The sequence below is a fragment of the Orycteropus afer genome, unplaced genomic scaffold, assembly GCF_000298275.1.
Source record: "Orycteropus afer afer isolate SDZICR_OR568_19922 unplaced genomic scaffold, OryAfe1.0 scaffold00310, whole genome shotgun sequence".
Lineage (NCBI taxonomy): Eukaryota > Metazoa > Chordata > Mammalia > Tubulidentata > Orycteropodidae > Orycteropus > Orycteropus afer.
In genome coordinates this window covers 70,510-77,023 of record NW_006921897.1, presented here as the reverse complement: position 1 = coordinate 77,023, position 6,514 = coordinate 70,510, and the positions used below count along the sequence as shown (strand labels likewise).

Here is a 6,514-nt window from a genome sequence, read left to right as displayed (position 1 = left end):
TGCCTTAGCCACTATGCTACCAGAGTTCCCATACATAGCACTTATCAAAAGCTAATCAGAAATAGCTTGTGAAAGAAAGTAATAATGGATACGATTAGAAAGGTAGGTTTTTTTTCCCCCCAAAATGTCATAGGCCTTAAATACTCAGGCTTATGCATTCTGTCTTGTAGACAGCAAGATGTCAAAGATAATTTTTTGAACAAGTTAACTTTATGAAAAACGGAACAGAATATGGGAGAGAATGGAAATAAATTATATCTGTTAAAAGGCTGAGTGTTATAATATCTGTATGTGAAGTGAGCAGGACCTAACTTCAGTATATTGTGAGAGTGGAAATTGTAACAAATTAATGGACAAAGACACTAAAGAAGATTTCATGAGAATTGGTGAGTGACTGGATATGAGGGCTGAAGAACAGGAAGAGTCATACCTCCCCATAGTTCTTAATCCAGATGATTTGGAGGATAAACAAAACCAAACCCACTGCCATCGAGTCAGTATCAACTCGGAGTGAGCCTGTAGGACAGAGTAGTACTTCCCCATAGAGTTTCCAAGGCTATAAATCTTTAAGGAAACAGACTGGCACATCTTTCTCTTGCGGATAGTAAGGGGATTTGAAATGCTGACATTTTGGTTAGCAGCTGGATGCTATACTGCTGTGCCTCTAGAGTTCCTTACTTGGAGCATAAAGTGTTAATATTGGTAATGAGCATATTTCTGTGACTGACTCCAAAATGGGAGCTAGATTTACTTTTATGGCTACACTTAAATTGACATGATGATATATAGGTCTGATTTCTTTCATAAAATTAGCTCTAAAACACTAAATATTCTTGTACTCAGACTTATTGTTTATTCTCTTCTCTTTACTGTAGGAAGATCACTTTGTGCCTTTTCTTTGTTTTTTTGGCCATAGGCTATTGTAAAGCAATGAAATTAGATCTAGTTTTGTGGGCAGCAAGAGGGAGATCTAGAAGGAAAATTTATTTTGGGCAACAAATGTACTTTCAGACATACTCTTTTTAAGGTGATGTCTAGATATTCCGGTGGGCAGTTATGGAGGTAAGGCTGGAGCTCAGTGGAACACCTGAATGGTGATACGAGCTAGACCAACATTGACCAGGAGGTTATGGTTCTGAAAAACTAGCAAGGAGCAAGGTCCTAAGGATTGAGGCTAGGGGTTACATTTCACAACAAACAGAAGAAGTAGAGCCAGTTGAAGAGACGGATGAGATACAGGCAGAAAGTTGGAGATAATGGGCGGAAAGAGGGCACTGAGGAGCCAAGAGAGACATTTTGCAAAACTGAGAGGGGGCTGACTGTGCTGAAAGCTGTTCAAGAAAATGGAAACAGGATTTTTCCATGATCAAGGTGACCTGTTGTTGTTGTTATGTGCCATCAAGTCACACCTGACTCATAGTGACCCCTCCTTGGGTTTCTGAGGAAGTATCACTACGGAAGTAGATTGCCCAACCTTCCTTCCGGGGAGTGGCTGGTAGGTTTGAACCACCAGCCTTCTGGTTAGCAGTCAAGTGCCTTAAGCACTATGCTACCAGAGCTCCAAGGTGATCTAGGAAAATATGTTTTCAGTCAGGTGGTAAAGGATAGGAGTCAGAATGAAAAAGGGATGAGTTGATAACAAGGGAAAGGAGATAAGCAGAAAAGGAAAAGATAGAAATAGCTCCAGGAGGTGGTATTTTTAGGGGAAAGTGTTTTAAAAATAGCTTCAATATCTTATTGTTTTATACTTTGGTTCATTATATATGCTTACTATAGAGATTAAAAAATACAAAAAATGCAAAGAAGAAAGTAAAAAAGAAAATTCAAAATACAATAGTACAGAAAAATTATCAGCATTACTCTTTTGATAAACATACTTATAGACATTTACCTATTAAAAAAACCAAACTCACTGCTGTCGAGTTGATTCGACTCATAGCAACCCCTCCTTGGGTTTCTGAGGTGGTATCTCTACAGAAGTAGATTGCCCAGTCTTCCTTCTGAGGAGTGGCTGGTGAGTTTGAACCACCAGCCTTCTGGTTAGCAGTCAAATGCCTTAGTCACTACACCACCAGAGCTCCCTTTAACTATACACATATTGATCACTTATTTTAGCTTTCCATATCTGAGTTTTATGGTTATTAGTTCAAATCTTAACACCAGACATAAGAAAATAACTCTATTTGTTATGCTTATTAGAAAAAAGGAAAGATAGAAATTAGATCAATCCCACAATATTGCCACTCTCCCTACTCATTGGCCTCTGATGGAAGACTCATGAGTTAGATATGCTTCCCCTTGGAATGAATGTGATTTATTTTGAATACAGTGTCAACAGCTCACTCTGGATCAAGGCTCAACTCTGTGGTACCTGGTTATCCCACCCCCGTATATTCTGCCCCAGAGTGATCAAAAGGAGCAGCATTTGGTTTCAGGGCATCCTCCTGAAGTCATGGAGGTTTTCTAAAGTTCAGGGCTCAGAATATTTATACTAGATCTCTCAGACTGAATGTTGGATCATATTCATGTCCTCAGAGTAGAACTAGCTTGTCACCTGCTTTCTAAGCCTGACACATCAGAAGTGGAGGCCATAAATATCTCACTGGCTTATTGCCTCCTTAGAGCCAGACAATGTCTAAAACTATTGATTTAGCTACTTTACCATGCTTACAGAGACAAGTTTAATAATAAATCACATTCTTCTGGCAGGGTCCTCTGGACCAAGTATATACAATTTTTTTGTTTATGATGCACATTGAGCCAAATGATAGTTGCTCTCTGAACATTTGCCTTTGACTGTATTAGATTGAAGAAGAAGAGAAACATCTATAGAAAAAACTCTGTATCGCATATGCTTCAGAAGGAAAGTTGGGCAATCTACTTCCATAGTGATACCGCCTCGGAAGCAAGGAGGGGTCGCTATGAGTTGGGTCCAACTCCACAGACATAACAACAACATAGCATATGCTAGAACCTGTATTATTTTTATTAAATCTTTGACATTAGATAATTACAAACAGAACATTAAGAAATTATACCCACACACACATACACATATATACATATGTGTATATATATATAGGAGCTCTGGTGGCATAGTGCTTAAGGTATTTGACTGCTAACCAGAAGGCTGGGGGTTCAAACCCACCAGCCACTCCTTGGAAGGAAGATTGGGCAATCTACTTCCATAGAGATATCACTTTGGAAATCCAAGGAAGGCTCACTATGAGTAGAATCGAATCAATAGCAGTGAGTTTTTGGTTTTATGTATATACACAGACATACACACAAATACATCATTACACATATGGGATCATATTGTATGTTATTTGACAACCTATTTATTTTCATTTAATGATATAGTCACAATTGCAAGAAATATAGATTTACATTATCAGTTTTAATGATAACATCATTACTCATATCCATAATTTATTTTTAAAAACCTGTATTGGTGGCTAGTTACAGTGTTCCTAGGATTTTGCTATGACAAGTAACATTGGAGTAAATTTCCTTAGGCATACATAATTTTTTCTTGTGCAATTAGTTTCTTAGTGTTACTCTCTATAATTAAAATTTCAGAGTCAAAAGGCTAACAGGCAGTTGTCAAGTTTATAAAAAAAAGGAGTATTTCTTATACATTAATGGCACAAATGTAAATTGATCTAAATTTTGTAAAGTATCATTTAACAATATGCTCTGGTAGCATAGTGGCTAAGGCACTTGACTGCTAACCAGAAGGCTGGCGGTTCAAACCTACCAGCCACTCCTCAGAAGGAAGATGGGGCAATCTACTTCGGTAGTGATACTGCCTCAGAAACCCAAGGAGGGGTCGCTATGAGTCAGGTCTGACTCCACGGCACATAAAAACAACAACAACAAAGTAGAAGAATTACTGAAAAAATTTATTTTTAGTAAAATGTAGTACACAGAAAACAGCATAAACATATGTAAGCCCCCAAAACAAATGTATTGCTGTTGAGTTGCTTCTGAGTTAAAGTGAGCATATATGACAGTAGAACTGCCCCACAGGGTTTCCAAGGCCATAAACCTTAATGGAAGCAAACTGTCACATCTTTGTCTGGTGCAGTGGTTGGTGGGTTCCAGCTATTGACTTGTTAGCAGCTGAGTGATTTGACCACTGTGCCACCAGGGCACCTATAAACACATATACAGATAATAAATTTTTGTGTTGTGAACAACCATGTAGTAATCACTAATGTCAAGTGGTAAAACATTACTACCTTCTTTCACTTTCCTTGTGTGCCTCTGTCAATTGTAATTCTGCCTCTTCCCAGTGGTGACCATAGCTTGACTTTTTTTTTTTTTAAATTTAATAACATAAAATACAACAAAATGTATAATGAGCATATTCGTCTTAGCAAATATGAAACTTTCACAGAGTAGGTGGGGGACAGGGCCACGAGGTTAGGGGCAGGGCCAGGGAGACCACAAAGAGAGTCAACTATGTAAGTAACCAGGGCAGGAGTGGCGAGGTCCAGGGGCCCAGAGGACACGCGCTGCGGTCCTGGAAAGGGCTCTTGGCCGAGCATGGGGCTGGGCAACAAAATCCAAAATAGTTTGGCCATAAAATATAAACACGCTGTGTGCCTACAGGGGCCAGAGGAGGGGAAGGTACAAGGGAGGGAGAGGGGCTGTGTGGGGGAGGGGCGTGGGGGTCCTAACCGGTCCTGTGTGTGCCGGTCCCCATCCCGACTCTGCCCTCTGTGTCTGTGGGCACTTTCCTGTCGCCCGCTGCCCCAATCGCTGCTATTTCAGTTGCTGCCAGTTGCCACTCCTCTGTCTATTGTCTTCAGGGAGGAAAAGAGGGGGTTGGGCAGAGAGGATGCCCCCAGCCAGCCCTGCCCCTGCCTTTCCCCGGCCGCTTCTACCAGAAGTCCTGGTGGTGGTAAGAGTCCTGGTCACAGTATTTTGTGATAACCACTCTGTTGGCGAACTTGCGGCCTGTCAGGCCCTACATAGCTTTCTGACAGTCAAACACCGAGGTGAACTCCACAAAGATCTTTTCGCAGCCAGGTACCTCGACACCTTCCACGGGCCTGGAGATCTCAATGGACTTGACCAGCCCGTACGTTCTGCACTCACCGTGCACGTCCTCCATGGTCTTCTCCTACTCCCCGTCGCCCAGCAGCTCCTCAGGCAGCAGCATGTTCATCAGGCACAGCGCCTGGGTCTGGTGGCCATCCATCTGCACCTGGGAGATCATGAGCCCCGGCAGCTGCTGGGTCACCAGCGTCTGGTTGATGGTGCTCAGCGTGGCATTCTTGGTGCCCACACTTGCCCACTGGACAAGCAGCTTCTTGTTCCCCAGCTGCATCCCGTTCAGCCCGGCAATGACCTGGTCTGTGAAGTTGATGCCCACGTACTCACAGAAGGAGTAGCCTCCGGAGAGCCCCATGGCGCTGTCCTTGACCAGGTTGAAGGCCTTCAGAGGCCCAAATGAAGTCAGCAGCTCCTTTGCCTGGTGGACGTTCACATAGTTGGGTAAGCCCCCAGTGAAAAGCTTGTGGGCGGAGCCAGGAACCACGCTGGACACCACTCCAGGCACATAGGCAGAGGCATTCTCCGACATGCCAGGCAACGGCTCATAATCGTGGGGTCTGCGGATCTTCAGTGACTGGCCCTGGAAAATGTTGCTGTCGAAGGCCATGGCATGGATGGTCTCATCCACTGAGCAGAACTCAAAAAAGGCAAAATTCTGGTCCTGGTTGATCTGCACAGCTAAAACCGGGTTGCCGGGCCCTGGATCAGCCCTCCCAGGAGCATCTGGGCATTGAAGAAGTCCATCACGGCCTCCTCAGTGATGCCAAGGGGGGTGTGCCCCACATGGAAGCACCGGGCTTGTCTGGTCATCTGGCTGCCGACCACTGGCATGGGCATTGGGGTCATGACCAGGCCATCAGGGGTCATCGTGGAGAGGAGGGCGGTGGCCAGAATCTGACCTGAAGCTTGCATGGTCTTGTACTGCATGGAGGTGATGTGCTCGAAGCCCAGCGGCTTCACATCCCAGTACTTGCGGACCTCCTTCTTCTCATGGCAAGCAGATCGAATCAATCCACTGTGCTCCTCTTTAGCGCCTCTGCTCAAAGATTTGCTTCACCACCGCGGGTCCTGGGAGGCACGCCACTGGTCCCAGTTGCACGGGTCATGGCTCCGGCTGTGGTGCTAGTGGTGGCAGCTGCATGAGCGGCTGTGGCTGCGTTTGCGGTGCCGGTTCTCTTTGTCCCATTCTTGTTTATTCGTGTTGAGCTGCAGCTCGAACTCGTTGAAGTCCGACATGCTGAGGCAGCCGCGTAGGGCCCTGTGCAGCTCTCGCCTCGCCTTGTCGCCCACCGGCTCCAACTGCTTCGGCTATTTCTGGCCCGTAGCTTGACTTTTGTAGTAATATTTTCCTGGCTTATCTGCAAAGTGCCACACATGTGTATATGCCCCGAAACAATATAGATTAGGAGTCAGCAAACTAGAGCTGGCAGGCCAAACTCAGTCTACACTA

General features: G+C 44.3%; 1 pseudogene; it reads right to left on the bottom strand.

Moving 5' to 3' along the window:
• Window positions 1-4,888: 4,888 nt before the first annotated feature.
• Window positions 4,889-6,300, bottom strand: LOC103206273 (annotated as a pseudogene).
• Between the last annotated feature and the right edge of the window lie 214 nt (window positions 6,301-6,514).